Source organism: Cyprinodon tularosa, unplaced genomic scaffold, assembly GCF_016077235.1.
Source record: "Cyprinodon tularosa strain WSP-4 unplaced genomic scaffold, ASM1607723v1 ctg665, whole genome shotgun sequence".
In the NCBI taxonomy this organism is placed as follows: domain Eukaryota; kingdom Metazoa; phylum Chordata; class Actinopteri; order Cyprinodontiformes; family Cyprinodontidae; genus Cyprinodon; species Cyprinodon tularosa.
The window spans coordinates 1-19,360 of NW_024039413.1; the positions used below are offsets into that span (position 1 = coordinate 1).

The 19,360-nt window shown below is 39.1% G+C and overlaps 1 long non-coding RNA gene across 1 annotated transcript; it reads right to left on the reverse strand.

Moving 5' to 3' along the window:
- Positions 1-5,314: 5,314 nt before the first annotated feature.
- On the reverse strand, positions 5,315-6,601 carry LOC119771325. Its single transcript, XR_005279136.1, has 4 exons — positions 6,529-6,601; positions 5,860-5,968; positions 5,572-5,734; positions 5,315-5,465 (listed from the first exon to the last, which is right to left on the reverse strand). It is a non-coding gene; the product is annotated as an uncharacterized LOC119771325 (long non-coding RNA).
- Positions 6,602-19,360: the final 12,759 nt, after the last annotated feature.

Genomic DNA, 19,360 nt, shown 5'->3' on the forward strand with positions numbered 1-19,360 from the left:
CTCCATTGTTATTTCCCCTGTTTATGTCTAAATGTTGACGTCAATAAAGCTAACCCAGAGTGCTTAGCATGGTACGCTGGTCAAGCGTTTTATTGTCATTACACTGTCACTAGTACAGAGCAACAAAATGAAGTCTCTGCATTTAACCCATCCCCTTTATATACCGAGGGGAGCAGTGGGCTGCCATTGTGCGGTGCCTGGGGAGCAGGTGGCTAGCCATGGGGTTAAGGGTCTTGCTCAGGGAGCCAGGGTGGCAGTGGGGGCTTGAAGGGTCTTGTCTAAGGACCGACACTGCAGCTCATTCCCTCCAGCTGGGATACAAACCCAGGCTTCCAGTTTGCAGGAGGGGTGACTTTATGCACAACTTGCACTAGATGCCTACATAAGTAGAGTAACAAAGTATTTCATTCTTTCCTTGCCAACTCTGGTTTAGGTGAACTTTCATTTTATTAGTACCTCTTCAGATATTTGAAAGACTTTACACTGAAACCAAATCTAGCTTACATCTTCTGCCAAATAAAAATACATCTCATTTTCAGTTAAAGATGTGAGAAAAATACAATAGATGGTACCTTCTGTGTCTTTTGAGAGTGTTTCCTGTTACCCCTTTATATAACCAGGTGTAAACCTGAATAGTTTGAACGTCTAAAGCTAAACTATCGCAGTGTCACAAAAATCGAGGCCTGAAGGACCTGTTAAAATTGAGGAGTCGTCGCCAAGGAGACCGATGGTACTGAGGCAAACTGATTTTCGGTTTGAGTTGATGAGAATCCCTGTGTGAGTGAAAAGAAGGGGCAGAGAGCATCTTTGGCAGTGAGTCTTGCGTTCTTATCTGTACATGACAGCAACAGGCGTTGGCACTTCCTTTTTTTTATGCCTCTTTATCCGTCGGCTCTGTGTTCATTCAGCGGATGTCTTTTTTTTATGCTTTAATGAAAAAAGGACATAATTGTTCATTAAAATTATGGTGCCTGAGCCATTATCACTAAATTATTATTTCTAACGAGCCAATGAAGGTTCCCAAAACAGGGGCTGAAAGTAGTTTGAACATTTTGTTTTTTTTAAAGGCACACATAATGGGCTAGAAGTATAAAGATAGGTTGTTTTGTAAAACACAATTAGGGCAAATTAATTAGCCGTATCATTTATCTCATCTTGAAAATATTTGACCACCATTAATAATTTTTTTTCTAGACTGCTTTGCTCTTATAGACGAAATACTCAGACTAAAGTGCAATTCTTATTCATTTCACAATTGATGTCAAGGTGTTTGGTATTGTAAGGATTGACCTGAATAAACCTCACAGTCAAAATCAGTTAAGTGCTATGGTTTATGCCCCATTTTCTTTATGTTTCTGTTTTTAAAGAGTTAATTTTCGTCAGTTGCACAGAAGTTAAAATTGAAACAAGAAACTATTGAGTGGGAAAACTGTTGTATCGGATGCTGACGCTTGCAATGGATCAGATCTAACAAATCCATTTTTCCCCACTTTACTAAAAACGGGGCATGTAGGTCTAAAGGATTCTCACCTTTTTCTATTACGTATATGACACAACAACAGAGCAGGATTGCTTTTAAGGATCTTGGAGGGAAGTCAGTCAAGACCTCTTTGCCTTCTTTTCATGTGTTTGCCTGAAACAAATGCAATATTTTCAATGCAAACTACATTTGCAAAACAGCAATGATTCGACAAAAACAGGAGCAGAGCTATAAATGTCTTAAAAGGTCAAAAGTAAAGTAAACCAAAGGGCGACATCAAGATAAATAAATGCATGTGCTAGTAAGTAAAATCATTTTATAACTCAAAAATTCAAGAGCAACAGTCTGCAGGTTCTCTTCTTTAGGTGCCTTGACAAATTCAAAGCTTTACAAAGATGAGTAGTTTATTACGTAAAGTGGAGGCAGCAGCTGCAAAGGCATAATCAACCCTTCAGTTCAGCTTGCCCCTTGAAACTTCTAAAAGCATTCAGTGCTTTGACCTCGGTGTTCTAGACGAAGTATGAAGACTTTTTAGAGCGGCTTTAGCAGTAAGCCCCCCCCCCCATCCAAAAAAAGGAATTAAATGATCCAATTTATTTTTATTCCTGCTGACAGAAGAACCGCTAGATCTTGTATCAGCACAGATAGTCCTTCTGTGTCTTATATTCAATTAAATTTGGCTGACAACAAATTTCTTCTCAAGATACAATTGAAAAACAGATACAATTCAATTAGTTAATTAATTAATGGATTTGTTAAAAATGTTCCAAGTAAAGCCAGCTGATGGGATCCAGTCATTGACTGAGCAGAACCTGCTTCTGTTAGATGAGCATGGATGAGCATGTGGTAATTGACTAATTGACAATGTGGTCATTGACATACATTGCATGTATGCAGCGACAGTCAGGAAGAAAAACTCCCTTTTAACAAGAAGAGTAGCCTTCTGTTGAGGCTGACTGAGGATTTAAGGAGAGAGAGGCCGACAACAAAAGGAACATAGAAGCCCTGATCCATAAAGACTTTCTATGTTAGAAAAGTTAATAGTAAACTAGCTCCACGTGTGGCTCTGTCTAGGAAAGAAACTGTTAAGCATATGAGCTTTGAACCAGTTTTATTGCAAAAAGGGATGAAGGGAGACCACATACAGTTAGCCACAGCTGAGCCAGTAGCTATGTCTAGGAGAGAAACAGAACTAAGCACTGAAAAACAGCTCCAACTCTGTCATATATGATCAAAGGTGTTGATGGCAGCAGCACAGCTGATATTTCTCTCCAGGATGGAGTCACAGCCAAACAGGAACAGACCAGATGAAGCTACTATGAGAAAAAGCAGAGAGAGCAGAACGTTAGAGATTGAACTAACAGATTCTGCAGAGTGGGAGAATAGAGATAGAATGAAGCAGAATGATGAAAAAGGGGTCCCTATGTCCTCCAGCAGTCTAAGCCTATAGCAGCAGAACTATAGAGATAGATTAGGATAATTTACTATAAGCTTTATTTAAAAAAAAGAGCCCTTTTTAAGCCTTTCCTTAAAAGTAAACAGAGTGTCTAAATTAAAATAAAAAATTAAAAGAAACAATAAAAATATGTTTACTGTTTATGAATTTTAATGAATGACGACCCCTCAGGTTCATAGGCCAGTATTGGTAGCCATTCCTATAACTCAGCACCCATCAAGTAACTCTAAGCATTGAAAATTTTGGTGACTCCCAGATTTAAGTAGAATTTCACAGTCCGAAGTCTGAACTTTAATGCGATTAAAAGCAATACTTGGCAGAACTTGAAAAAGTAACTCAGCCTTGCTGGTAAATGCAGCACATATGGTTCCATATTGCATTACCTCAGGAGCTCTAACTGTAAACGCACTTAAATTTGTGGTTGTAACATGATAAAAGGTGGAAAACTCCAAATGAGCATAAATACTTTTGCATGACTCAACAGAAATTCCAGGAATACATTCAGAAATTAAAAATGTATAAAATACGCCCAACTTTACAGTCCTGCTTTTTTGGCTTTGGCACTAGTATCTTAAAGGAGAAGTCTGATTACATTCAGAATACAAACTTCTGTAAGTACTTTAAATATTAAATTATTCCATCCTGTTCAATAAATGATCAGTGTTTTTAATTCAGAGTAATTTTCATGTGAATGTGCTTTACTGGAGGCATCCATGTTTGTCAAAGAACACTACTGCCACCTACTGGTTAGTGACGTCACGGTGCGGTATCGGCTGTTGATCAAGTCCCAGTGCTGTATCTGGTGTTTGTCACAACGCGCTATTATCCAAGTCATCTTGAAAACATTCTTCTTCCAAATGTTGGCTACATATTACGGGTTTTTTCTCTGGCCAGAAGTTCGATGGCAAATCCTCCCTCTTCAAGTTGGCGATCCAACGACCAACCCGTCCGTGGAGGATCAGGAATCAGAAAGGTGGCATAACTCTTTTTTTTCACTTTTACCCGATGTATTCCAGCATCCAGCTGCCATGCACGTGGGCATTGTCAGTTTCACTATAGCTCTGGTGAATTTCAATGGTGAAGTCCTCTGGAAATCTTCAATAATTGTTGTTGATTGCAGATGTGTCTAGTAGTTCCCATTGATTTAGCTTGGAAAGCGGGGAGAATGGCGCTAGGCTTACCGCACCGTGACGTCACTGCTGGAAGATGGCAGGAGGGAGGGGTTACTATATTTGAGCAAAAATGGCCGCTCTCGCACTCAGTGATCGAGACAAACAATATTATTTCAATTTTTTTTACTGATTGATGCTAAATGAATTAAATCACTGCAAATGTATTATTTTTACGTATAAATAATGATCCATTGATTATTCCTTGATGACCAGACTTTTCCTTTAAGGGCAGCTGTCGACAATGGGATTTATTTAGGGGTATCTGAGAAGGGGGCCTATTTCTAATGCGCACTTTCATCTGGTTTGGTGTGCCGGCTTCCGTAGCGTCGTGATTGCGCAGGCTCGCGCTTTGAGGATATCCTATACACTACTGTTTATGCTCTAAAAACATTCTAAATGACTTCGTTTCGAGTAAATTCTGGATGCTACCCACTCAGGACACTTGGAATACATTGGACAAGCAGTATGGAGGAATATTGACACGTTTTTGTGGACTTTTATGGACCTTTCTGCCTCGGGCGCCATAGACCTCCATTATTTGAATGTCAGCAGACAGCAAGAAGCCTCCCAGATCTCCAGATGCATTTGAGATATCAAAAAAGTCCTCCAGAGTGTTGTTCAGCATGGGGGTGAGTAGAAAATGAAGGCTAATGATGTTTTGGGTGTACTATTCCTTTAAAATATATTAAACACAATGTCACAGAAATAATCCAAATCTTGTACATTTTCAGGCATTGCAACTGGGATTAGTGTTTTACAAATGCCTCAGACATGATTTATGGGGACCGAACACATGCAGTTAAACGTCCTTCTGGGGACCAACTTTGTTCCAGCATCTAACACACTAGGTAACACTGGTTAATGTGTGCTGTGGGGACTCCGTGAGTGTCCAAAAGAGAACAATGGTTAGCAAACTTTGGAAACTGTAACACTAGATTAAGTCTTAGTTAGATGTAGCACTGCAATTGCATTTTGACATGCAGAACATTCACGAAATGATCTACATACCAAATCTGCCACTCAGGATCAACATGTATTTTTCCAACTTTGTGTTTAAATTACAATTTTGCAAAGTATTACAAATCTTTTATATTGTGTTGATGACAATTCTTGATGTATTTTTTTCATGCTTCTCAATACTTCACTCTTTGCTAAGCTTCTTACCTGTGTCCTCCATGGACAGTCTGAACCCCCATAATCATAGGTGATTTCTTCTCCTTCTTTAATGTCGTTAACCGCAAACAAACAAAGGTGGGGTTTTCCATTCACATTAATTTTTTTCATTTTGCAGTTCGGTTGTCTGTGGTCATCATTTATGAGTCTACCGAGTGACCCATCTTCTCTGGAGGCATCAATGCTTTAAAGGAAAAAAATGATAAAAAGCAGAAAACATAAGGATAAAATAAACGTGCAAAATCCATTCATCAGAATTTTTCAAAGTACAGAAATATTTTAGCCCTCACCACCATGTTTTGCCGTGCCACTTAAATGCAAACATAAAAGCAGCACAAGCAGGGTGGTACAGTCTCCTTCTTCTCTCAGATTCTTCTTCAGTAATCCTTTCTCCATAATACTCAACTACAAACTCTCCTTTGTAAATTGAACTTTTTGCAAAGACCCCACGTCCTATAAAACATAGCACAGTGTCCTCTTATTAATTAGTTGCTAAAATGTTGAGATATGTTTGGTTGCTGGACAGTTTGACTTTGTTATTCATCTTTGATTGAATTTGATAAATAATGACATCTTACCTTTCACTGGATTAATGTACTTCACCTCAAGTTTTGATATTTTGTCTGTTCTCGAAACAACATGATGCATTGCATCTTTCATTGGACTGATACGTGGTGTCATCTTAACCTGCAAAACATAAAAATAAGCTCCAAACCAATATTTCTATAAAAGATGAAAACCTTAAAACAGCTAACTATTATTGCCATTTTTTGGCACTGAAAATATATAAAATACACATAAGCACTCGTGATTGCAACACATAATTATATAAACATTATTTTTGGAAGCAGACATTTTATGCCATCACTGATAATGAACATACATTACAACATGAGTTTCTTTCACAAATTTTAGAAAAATGGTGACTTAATGGCTAACCATGCCTCCCAATCTATGAGACATCACATGGCTAACCACCTGTGATTTAGCTAATGACAATAAAAGCACATAATTCATCCAAATTTATTCAAGTGCTCAGGGGATTTACCTCACCTGAAATGAAATTCACATTTTATCACTTGACACTAACAATTTAAAACCAAAAATGGACATATCTGAAATGACAGGACTTAGCTTCCTAGCTAGAGCTTGTCTTGCTAAACTACACATGTTTTTAAACAAATCACAAATGGCAGAAAACAACGATATGTAGATAATACATTACATTGCAAAACTTTCATACTTACTGAGCATTTTTTGGACCGTCACAGTTTTCTTAAAGTCCTGCGTGTTGTTTTTATCATGGAGTGAGCATCAAACAAGTGAGAAACCAAGCTACTACCAGTTAGTTGCTACTTCCTGCTGTTTCCAAAATAAAAGCCTATAAGAGGAAGTAAAACTATGACGGAATTCTGAAGTTTTTTTTATTTATTTAAGACATTCCATAGTTTTTTGCAATGCTTAATATTGAATATTTCAGTTTTTCAGAAAAATCTGATTTAAATGTTGGCGATTTTAATTTAAAGGAATTCAGAAAATAAATAGAACGAAGGTTACATATGTAACCACGGTTCTATTAATCCCAGATGACCGCCAGAGGCGGTGCTTAAAGCACTGAATGATCACTCTTGCGCCAGAAAAAAAAAAAACTTTCCGGGGCGCAACTAGGGCTGGGTATTGTTCAAAAATGTTCGGTTCCTGTACCAATACCGATACCTTCACTTCAATACCGGTTCCTGAACGATACATTTTTTCGATACCAGTTTTATAATATCAATTCAAAGAAAAAGAAAATTACACAACATAAAAAAGTACAAATCTTGAGTTTTATTTTAAGCTCTGATTTTTCCATTTACATTTTTCCTCTTACATAAAAAAAAAAAAAAATCAGTGTCTAATATTCACTGTTACAATGTGAGGACCTTTTTACTTAGCAGTTTTTCTTTAGAAAAATTACCATGTCTGGGATCCTACTGACAGCGCACCGCTGGTATGGGGGGGGTCTGAGCAGCTCCGACAGAAATATTGGAAGGCAGGATGAACTGACTGCACCGATGTAAGTTTTCAGGTGGATTTTCCCACTTAAAAACATAATAAAACTACTTTATTCCCACTGATCACAGCAAATATAGCTGCAAGGAAAATAAAGGATAGAGTAGCTCCGCCCAACGTGTGTCAGAGCCACTTTTCGACCGTGCAGCCAGAGCAGCAAAGCTTCTTCAGCCGCGCGTCAGAAGCTGGTACAAGCAGCAAACAGGAAGCAGCAGATGTGATTTTGCTGCTCCTGCTGCGTCCAGTTTGAAAGCAGCATGATTCACTCCGCTCTGGCTTTGCTCTGCCCACGCGCTGCTGAGAGGAGGATGGTGGCGCCAGCTGCGGTCCGCTCTTCTTGCAGTCAAACACCGAGCAACTTTCTGCTCTTAAATTGTTTCCGTGCACGATGTATTGCATTGCGCACTATTGGCATCAGTCTTAATAAAGTGAAGCCGCACTTTTGACCTGGGGGGCATTTTAAAGGGGTTCCACGACGCTGCAACCATTTCACAACAGATACACATGAACCCTGGCGGTAGGCGGGACCACCTGTGTATTTTTCCTGGATGACGCAATCATGTTAAGTGTTACAGCCAATCACCGAAACTTGGTACCGAAAGACGAGGCATGTTTCGATACTCTGTAGAACCGAAGCATTTCGGTCGGTACGATGAAAGAACCGAAGTTCGGTACCCAGCCCTAGGCGCAACACAGAAAAAGAAAAAGGGAGAAGGATAAAGTTGTTGGCGGGATGAAAAAAAGCCTTTCAATGTGGTTGAAAGACAGTAGGTAAGTTCTGTCAGTGTATCGACAACAGGACAGGAGGGTTGTAAATATTCAGGTTAGATAAAGCTAGCCTGATACGGAGTCGTCCCATATTTGGCTGTTAAATGTTGTGTCCCCTTTTGATTCAATAAGGAACGCGATTTCTTCTGTATTGCTAGGAATATCTGATACATACGCCTGTAACACACACATATCCACACACTAAATGTAAGAATGACCGAAATAAAACTTGTGAAATATTAACACAGGAAAGCTAAAATGTCTTGGCCAGTGCTCAGCTATGGTCCAACGCTTAGCTGCAATTTATTCACTCATATGTACATTTCTTATTATTGATTTTTTTTAATTAAAGATGAGATGCACAAGTTTATGTGTGTATCAGACACATTAATCCAGTGTCATTATAGCCCTTAGACTCGGTGACCCATGTTACCAACCTTTTTGGCAGGGGGGCACTTGAGTTTAAATGTTTTATTCAGTATCACTACAGTGGTGTTGTGATGTATCTGATAAGTCAGATAAGATGCAGGGTCCAGTCAGTAACTGTTATCCAACAAGAAGATCATTCAAATTTAAATATTAATTTTTATTGTAGTTTGACTGCTTTATTTTTTTAACCCTACTTAACATAACATTAATGTAATTCAGCTGTGAGGATGGAGAGAAAGAAGAGAAGATGACAGAGGAATAATCAGTACAGACAGGGGAAAGCAACAGGTTGGTCTAATATTAGGTGGAAGTGAGGGAACAGCTACTTAATCCCAATCGATAATGTTTAAACATTATTTTTAAAAACTGTATTAAGATCTGTAATTTTTACAACTAATTTATAATGCTTTTTGACCATATCACTTAGTGAGAATGCCACAGAGAAGGGGTGAAGGAGACAGACATGAGGTCGGTGATAGAAGATACATTTGGGAGGCAGCAAAAACATAAATACCATAATGGTTTGAATTTCTGATGACCATCTCTCATTGTGTTCTTTTTTGGGAAAATTGGGAGAATGTGGAACAGAAAGGTGCAGATGAGGGAGAGGAGCAGAGAGGACCAGATGATGAAGAAGAGGGAGAGGAGCATAGAGGTTCAGATGATGAAGAGGGAGAGGAGCAGAGAGCTGCAGGGGAGAGTGCTGAGACAAGGCTTTATTCAGAAGATCCATCTGAATGGCCTTTAACACACAAAATGAGGGACATATTTAGGCAGTAGGCTACATGGTTGAAAATGACCCACCGAAAGTTTCTGATGGCCCATATCCAAGAGCAGAGAAGAGTAAGAGGATGACAAGTATGAGGAAACAATGTCTGCTGCCTTCACAGAGGGGGATTCAGGAAGGCCTATGGAGGCAACATGTTACTGATTGTTCACTCCACATTGCCTAACATTCTGGTGGAATACAGTGATATTCAGCCTCCACTGAAGTTCTAACATATTCTCATCCTTGTTAAAAGAGCGTGGCAGCAGCAGGAGAGTCCCTTATCCTCCACTGCACAGATTGAGACAGTGAGATAGATACTTAATAAACACTAGACGGTCATTCGCTGAAATCATATGAAACTATGTTTTAACGTCAATCTCCTGTATCCGCAGCTACCTATTAAAAAAGTAGTGCACTATACACTGGATATTTGCAATGCAAAATTCACTTTTTATGGACTCTATTTCATACTGAGTTACTAATAAATTCAAACAATGAACCCCATTTTTGTATTTTTTAACTGTATTAAAGATCAGTAAACAGACAATAAAAATACATATGAACAATTCTTGATGGTGGGTATTTTCACATAACAAAAGTCTAAATACTGAATCAGTGGAGTCAATCTATGTAGAAAAATGTCAATTTTTAGTTAGAGTTATGAATTTTATCTTTTAAGTTGATATTGTCTTTTAAACAAAATCATTTCAAGTTTTTGCCATAACCTTCTTTTTGGGGACCAGGAAGAAGGCGGTACCCAACCATATTTGGAAAAGTGTGTGAATTACCGTGAGGTGCAGTACCAACCTGAAACCTTAAGGGGGCAGTATTGGGTCTCACACACTAACACAAAAGTGACCGAAAAACATGTGATATGGGCCATTGCTGGAACTTCACCAGCACCCTTAAAATGTCTTAAATAGTCATTTTAACCCATTTTCCTTATGGGGACCAACTTTTAGGTCCCCATGAGGGAGGAGGTCCCCATGACGTGACTGTGTAAACAATCCGAGGTCCCCATGATGTGATAAAAACAAGAACACACACACACACACACACACACACACACACACACACACACACGGCTAACCCCACTGAAATATTAAGTGTGCACCCTCAATATGCCAGCAGGTAACCAGGAACAGCTTGTGTGTTTTAAGTTAATGGAGCTACTGATCTCAGCGCGAGTGTATTGGTCCTCACAAACACAGTATAACAGGAATGTGTGTGTGGCGCGCAAAGTTAGAGAGGTTGTTTTAAGCGACGAGGTGGATTCGTCACAGTCACAATAACCATGAAATGAAATGTTCATATCCTACAACAGGGATGTTCTTCTGGCAAACGGGTAGATAAATAAGGATCTCACCGAATTTGGTGGAAGCTGCATCTCGCTCGTTACATTCGCCATCTTCCCTCTAATTGTCTGCACCTGCGCTTGGGTTCAGAAGAGAAGCCTGTAAAAGCGCAGTATTTTCAGCGTCCCAATACCATAAAGTTCCGAGACGCTGATTGGCCATTAAATTCACCTAGCAATAGTACATGATTGACAGATTCTCTGCAAATGTGGGTCAGTCTGATCACAGCCCCCAGAACAGAGACGGTAGGAGTCTGTCTGTGGAAATCCACAAATTAATGACAGTAGATAGGGAAATGTAGTTTATATAATTTGTTTTGCTTATAGTTACACAGTCTAGAGAGTAAAACAGACATTTATGAGTTAATTTCTAAAAATATATTTTACGTTTCTCTCTTCTTATCAGGGAGGGCGGTGCCCCAGCGCCCCCTATGGGCCAGCCGCCACTGATTAGTATGCTTTCCCAATATTCTGAAGGTCTTAACATTCAGCCTGGGAGAAATTGCACTACACCTCCCGCCCAGTGGGTGACAGTAAAGAGAACACACAACTGATTCTCCATTTAGTTCCGTACTTTTGAAGAACAACAGCAGCAGAAAAGGGAATGTTTAACTTAACACTGTTAGCGCTGTCTCGAATCAAGCTGCGGCCGCGGGGCATTCTGGGGAAGCGGTCAGTCTGAAGAACGCACAAGTCTGCTCTGATGCATGCTCGATAAAGAGGGCGGGGCGAGAACAACATCCGGGGTTTTGGTGCGTTCTCGATCTGGCGTTCTCGAGAATTGGAACAGTACTCGGGCTGTCACAAGTAGACGAGCACACGAGAACGCTCAAGAACGCATATTGAGAAACGGCCATTGCCTGTCAGACTCAATGAGAAATCCCAGTTAAGGCTTAAGTCTCCATGCATTGAAGTAACCAACAAGAAAGTAGAGCCCTGACTGGATAACATGCAAACATGACAACTCTGTTATCGGGCCTATGGAACAGGGGTGGGCCAAGGGCGGCTCATGAAGGTGGCTGCTCGATGCTGATTGGCTAAACACACTAAAAGGTTTGACAGAGAGTAGCCAGGCAGAGGGGAGATTTTCCTCATGAGACTCAGACAAGGGATGAAGAAGCAATCGTTCACTCGGAGCAGATGACTTGTGCTGAATATGGTTTCTGGACTTTATTATTTCAGATCAATTCACAACAGAAATTTTAACAGAAAGTCATAATGTGTTTTATGAGTTTCGTGATTTACAATATGTTACATTTGGATTTCATTAACAACATGGTCTCCCCTATTTCAGAGACCAGCACTGTTATGTTTTTTTTATTGCAATAATGACCAGGTAAATGTTATATTTAAAGGGCAGACAGAAACAGTTTTTAGTCAAAACATTATTTATTTAAGTCAGTATCTTGACTTAATTGTCAAGTAAATATTGTTACAAGTAAAAAGTGTAAACCACGTGAGTGGTGGGAGGACGTTGTATGTATAAAGGGGGAAACACTACTAAATTAGGTTTACACAAAAAGGCAGTTTAATGAGAGATTAAATTTCTTATCTTTCACAAGGAAAACTCAAAGGTCTCTGTCTTTTCCTTTAAACTGCAGAAACAGTTATTATTTTTACAAACTTTTACTTAAAATGTCAAAGCCTTCTGGCAGAAGAGATTAAGTTTTGAGTTTTACTTTCTTGCACAAACACATCTTAAAATATGTTTTTGCGTTAAAATAACTAACTGGTAATGAGCGACTAATTGGCCAACGTTACAGCTGCAGTTAGGCATCCTGGCTAAGTCTGCAGCGACATCGACCTGAAAGCACTAGGCTCTTTCACTTTTGCACATTTAAAAGTTGACTTTTTCGTAATAAATTGACTACAAAGATGACATTCAAGGTGCAATTTCTAACCAAAAAACATCTTAATATCTATTTCGAGACAAACTAAAGGTATAAAAACATCTTTTCTATACTCACCTTCACCGGTTGCTGCTGTACACAACTCCGCCCCTAATTTAGCTCTGTGAAAGTAAAAAAAAAAACCATTAATTAAAATAGATCATGTGTGCTATTGCTGTTTCAGAGATATTACAGATTATTTTTTAGGTCACACAGAGGTCAACTATCCACCCGTTAAGTTATGAATTGAATGGAAATGATCTAGCCTATTTTTTTTCAGTGCTGCTTCATCTCTGCAGGTAAAACAATCGTTTGTGCTGATTTGGTTTTTTAGATAGAAACATTTTTAGTTACGGCCGATGACATCACCATCCCAGCACACGTTAGTACTGTGCTTGTTTCCTGATATTACAATATTATATAAAATCTTAGTCATTCCTGTGCTGGTATTGAATACATCAGTGGGCATATTTGTTGTTGTTGACACACTACTTTACGTCAGGCCACTGAACGCAACATACGGACGTTAACGCACCGTGCCAGTCGCTTCTGATCTAATAAGCCGAAACAACTCTGGCTGTGTCTGAATGTCCGCCCTAATCACTATATAGGACACAATGTAGATTACAGCATTTTAGATGAGGGTCCAAACATCTAGTGGATGAAAAAGTAGCCAATACTCGCAGCGCACCTTGAAAAGTAGTGACCATCCATGGTCACTAGACAAGCAGATATATCCCAGAATGCTTTGCAAGTGTTCTTATGGGATTTGTTGTCACAGCGGCCAGATGGTGCAGGCACTGTGCGGGAAGGTGGAGTCATGAACAACGGGGAGCAAAAAGTAGTGATCATTTGTCCAAACGGTAAGTTAACCGAGTTCACTATAAAGTCCCGGCTCTATATAGTGATTGAGGGATTTTGGGGTTAGGGTTTACGTTCGGACACAGCCTCTATTTACATTCGATAAACATGAGAGGGTAATGGAGGGTAAAAAGAGCAAAACAATATAGAAGTAACTACGCCCAGACTTCCTTACACGTTGATCTCCATTGTTTACTTCCCTGATTTATGTCTCACTGATGACGTCAATAAAGCTAACCCAGAGTGCTTAGCATGGTACGCTGGTCAAGCGTTTTATTGTCATTACACTGTCACTAGTACAGAGCAACAAAATGAAGTCTCTGCATTTAACCCATCCCCTTTATATACCGAGGGGAGCAGTGGGCTGCCATTGTGCGGTGCCTGGGGAGCAGGTGGCTAGCCATGGGGTTAAGGGTCTTGCTCAGGGAGCCAGGGTGGCAGTGGGGGCTTGAAGGGTCTTGTCTAAGGACCGACACTGGCAGCTCATTCCCTCCAGCTGGGATACAAACCCAGGCTTCCAGTTTGCAGGAGGGGTGACTTTATGCACAACTTGCACTAGATGCCTACATAAGTAGAGTAACAAAGTATTTCATTCTTTCCTTGCCAACTCTGGTTTAGGTGAACTTTCATTTTATTAGTAGCCTCTTCAGATATTTGAAAGACTTTACACTGAAACCAAATCTAGCTTACATCTTCTGCCAAATAAAAATACATCTCATTTTCAGTTAAAGATGTGAGAAAAATACAATAGATGGTACCTTCTGTGTCTTTTGAGAGTGTTTCCTGTTACCCCTTTATATAACCAGGTGTAAACCTGAATAGTTTGAACGTCTAAAGCTAAACTATCGCAGTGTCACAAAAATCGAGGCCTGAAGGACCTGTTAAAATTGAGGAGTCGTCGCCAAGGAGACCGATGGTACTGAGGCAAACTGATTTTCGGTTTGAGTTGATGAGAATCCCTGTGTGAGTGAAAAGAAGGGGCAGAGAGCATCTTTGGCAGTGAGTCTTGCGTTCTTATCTGTACATGACAGCAACAGGCGTTGGCACTTCCTTTTTTTTATGCCTCTTTATCCGTCGGCTCTGTGTTCATTCAGCGGATGTCTTTTTTTTATGCTTTAATGAAAAAAGGACATAATTGTTCATTAAAATTATGGTGCCTGAGCCATTATCACTAAATTATTATTTCTAACGAGCCAATGAAGGTTCCCAAAACAGGGGCTGAAAGTAGTTTGAACATTTTGTTTTTTTTAAAGGCACACATAATGGGCTAGAAGTATAAAGATAGGTTGTTTTGTAAAACACAATTAGGGCAAATTAATTAGCCGTATCATTTATCTCATCTTGAAAATATTTGACCACCATTAATAATTTTTTTTCTAGACTGCTTTGCTCTTATAGACGAAATACTCAGACTAAAGTGCAATTCTTATTCATTTCACAATTGATGTCAAGGTGTTTGGTATTGTAAGGATTGACCTGAATAAACCTCACAGTCAAAATCAGTTAAGTGCTATGGTTTATGCCCCATTTTCTTTATGTTTCTGTTTTTAAAGAGTTAATTTTCGTCAGTTGCACAGAAGTTAAAATTGAAACAAGAAACTATTGAGTGGGAAAACTGTTGTATCGGATGCTGACGCTTGCAATGGATCAGATCTAACAAATCCATTTTTCCCCACTTTACTAAAAACGGGGCATGTAGGTCTAAAGGATTCTCACCTTTTTCTATTACGTATATGACACAACAACAGAGCAGGATTGCTTTTAAGGATCTTGGAGGGAAGTCAGTCAAGACCTCTTTGCCTTCTTTTCATGTGTTTGCCTGAAACAAATGCAATATTTTCAATGCAAACTACATTTGCAAAACAGCAATGATTCGACAAAAACAGGAGCAGAGCTATAAATGTCTTAAAAGGTCAAAAGTAAAGTAAACCAAAGGGCGACATCAAGATAAATAAATGCATGTGCTAGTAAGTAAAATCATTTTATAACTCAAAAATTCAAGAGCAACAGTCTGCAGGTTCTCTTCTTTAGGTGCCTTGACAAATTCAAAGCTTTACAAAGATGAGTAGTTTATTACGTAAAGTGGAGGCAGCAGCTGCAAAGGCATAATCAACCCTTCAGTTCAGCTTGCCCCTTGAAACTTCTAAAAGCATTCAGTGCTTTGACCTCGGTGTTCTAGACGAAGTATGAAGACTTTTTAGAGCGGCTTTAGCAGTAAGCCCCCCCCCCCATCCAAAAAAAGGAATTAAATGATCCAATTTATTTTTATTCCTGCTGACAGAAGAACCGCTAGATCTTGTATCAGCACAGATAGTCCTTCTGTGTCTTATATTCAATTAAATTTGGCTGACAACAAATTTCTTCTCAAGATACAATTGAAAAACAGATACAATTCAATTAGTTAATTAATTAATGGATTTGTTAAAAATGTTCCAAGTAAAGCCAGCTGATGGGATCCAGTCATTGACTGAGCAGAACCTGCTTCTGTTAGATGAGCATGGATGAGCATGTGGTAATTGACTAATTGACAATGTGGTCATTGACATACATTGCATGTATGCAGCGACAGTCAGGAAGAAAAACTCCCTTTTAACAAGAAGAGTAGCCTTCTGTTGAGGCTGACTGAGGATTTAAGGAGAGAGAGGCCGACAACAAAAGGAACATAGAAGCCCTGATCCATAAAGACTTTCTATGTTAGAAAAGTTAATAGTAAACTAGCTCCACGTGTGGCTCTGTCTAGGAAAGAAACTGTTAAGCATATGAGCTTTGAACCAGTTTTATTGCAAAAAGGGATGAAGGGAGACCACATACAGTTAGCCACAGCTGAGCCAGTAGCTATGTCTAGGAGAGAAACAGAACTAAGCACTGAAAAACAGCTCCAACTCTGTCATATATGATCAAAGGTGTTGATGGCAGCAGCACAGCTGATATTTCTCTCCAGGATGGAGTCACAGCCAAACAGGAACAGACCAGATGAAGCTACTATGAGAAAAAGCAGAGAGAGCAGAACGTTAGAGATTGAACTAACAGATTCTGCAGAGTGGGAGAATAGAGATAGAATGAAGCAGAATGATGAAAAAGGGGTCCCTATGTCCTCCAGCAGTCTAAGCCTATAGCAGCAGAACTATAGAGATAGATTAGGATAATTTACTATAAGCTTTATTTAAAAAAAAGAGCCCTTTTTAAGCCTTTCCTTAAAAGTAAACAGAGTGTCTAAATTAAAATAAAAAATTAAAAGAAACAATAAAAATATGTTTACTGTTTATGAATTTTAATGAATGACGACCCCTCAGGTTCATAGGCCAGTATTGGTAGCCATTCCTATAACTCAGCACCCATCAAGTAACTCTAAGCATTGAAAATTTTGGTGACTCCCAGATTTAAGTAGAATTTCACAGTCCGAAGTCTGAACTTTAATGCGATTAAAAGCAATACTTGGCAGAACTTGAAAAAGTAACTCAGCCTTGCTGGTAAATGCAGCACATATGGTTCCATATTGCATTACCTCAGGAGCTCTAACTGTAAACGCACTTAAATTTGTGGTTGTAACATGATAAAAGGTGGAAAACTCCAAATGAGCATAAATACTTTTGCATGACTCAACAGAAATTCCAGGAATACATTCAGAAATTAAAAATGTATAAAATACGCCCAACTTTACAGTCCTGCTTTTTTGGCTTTGGCACTAGTATCTTAAAGGAGAAGTCTGATTACATTCAGAATACAAACTTCTGTAAGTACTTTAAATATTAAATTATTCCATCCTGTTCAATAAATGATCAGTGTTTTTAATTCAGAGTAATTTTCATGTGAATGTGCTTTACTGGAGGCATCCATGTTTGTCAAAGAACACTACTGCCACCTACTGGTTAGTGACGTCACGGTGCGGTATCGGCTGTTGATCAAGTCCCAGTGCTGTATCTGGTGTTTGTCACAACGCGCTATTATCCAAGTCATCTTGAAAACATTCTTCTTCCAAATGTTGGCTACATATTACGGGTTTTTTCTCTGGCCAGAAGTTCGATGGCAAATCCTCCCTCTTCAAGTTGGCGATCCAACGACCAACCCGTCCGTGGAGGATCAGGAATCAGAAAGGTGGCATAACTCTTTTTTTTCACTTTTACCCGATGTATTCCAGCATCCAGCTGCCATGCACGTGGGCATTGTCAGTTTCACTATAGCTCTGGTGAATTTCAATGGTGAAGTCCTCTGGAAATCTTCAATGATTGTTGTTGATTGCAGATGTGTCTAGTAGTTCCCATTGATTTAGCTTGTAAAGCGGGGAGAATGGCGCTAGGCTTACCGCACCGTGACGTCACTGCTGGAAGATGGCAGGAGGGAGGGGCTACTATATTTGGGCAAAAATGGCCGCTCCCAGACTTGGTGAATGTGATGAAAATTGTGGTTTTCATTTTTTTACTGATTAATCACCCCAAGAACCAGAACTAAACATAGTTCCTATGCTCCACTTATCTGGAACAAACTTCCAGAAAACTGTAAAAGTGTGGAAAGCCTGAGTTCCTTTAAATCAAGACTAAAAACACACTTGTTTAGGATTGCCTTCGACTGTTCTAGTTAAACAGTTCAACTAAAACATATTTTCTTTAGTACAACTGTTGTTAATATTCTTTTTTTGTTTCTGCATTTTTTTATTTTATTTTATTTTTTTGTTATTTTTTTTTCCTACTTGCTTTGATTCTGTTTTATCTTCCTGTATTTTAATCATGTAAAGCACTTTGCATTCTCTTTATACTGAATTGTGCTATACAAATAAATTTGCCTTGCCTTGCCTTGCCTTCATTCAATCACCGCGAACATATTAGTTTTAGGTATAAATAATTATCCATCGATTATTCATTGCTGACCGGACTTTTCCTTTGATCTGTGAGTTTAGCTTTAATCCAGTGTATTATTTTATTCTGAGACATTTTGTAATATTCAGATTAACAGACTTTTTTTGCTTCATGCTGCTGCAAACTGTACTGTTTTTATTCCTTCCACTCTAATCCATACCATCATGCAAGAAGTGAGACAGAAAGGCCGAACATTCTTCAGTGTAAACTTCAGAGCAGCTCTGTTTTTTAAGTGTTCCAGTTAACGCTCATGTTTGCTTTAGCAGGACAAGAGGTGCTCTACATTTTAATTTATTTCCTTTGGGAATAAAGTGGGCTTGTGATGTGAGGGCTGAGAGAGCAAAGTTAAAAGCACTACAGTCAAGCTGAGAGTCTTTAAGCCTGGAATGACCCGGGATCCAGATGTAGTGAAGCGGGGCCGCCATGCGCCAATCTCCATCAGGAAAGTGCATTACCAGTAACTTTAAACTGGGTCAGAGTAGAATCCACCTGCATGGCTGGTTTGGCTATAAATTTCTTGAGGAATAAACACTTGACTTTGTTTTGTCAGTGTGATTCTGAGGTACTTAAACAGCTCTGCTTCAAGCCAAATGTTGAAAGAGAACTTGTGTAAATTTCCTCGACACTTTGGCATTAACTCAACCTGCTTACTGAGCTGTTGTGTACACGGGGACATCTGGGTTGAACATTTTAAAAGCCCGAATCAAATTGAACATTTAAACTCCAACCAAACATAACAATTTAAACAGTATTTATGCCTCCGCTTCCATCTACTAGGGTGACTTAGGAGAGGAATTTTCTACCTGTGCACATAAAGTATTTCTTAATACAAGCCTCAACAGCTCACAGTCTGGAAACACGAGCACAAGAGATGGTATTTGATATTCCCCAAAGCTTTCATGAGAAAGTGGGAGTTGCAGGTGTTTAGAAGCAATAAGTCGTATTTTGTCAATTAGTAGCTGTTTATGTGAAGTTGGTCCAGCTAAAATATGCTATAAATGTGGCATTTTTACAGCTTAATGAATTACAGTCCTCTTTGTTATCACTTTTTAACCAGTATTTCATAGTTGTTCAGATTTCCATCTCTTATAACCATTAGATATA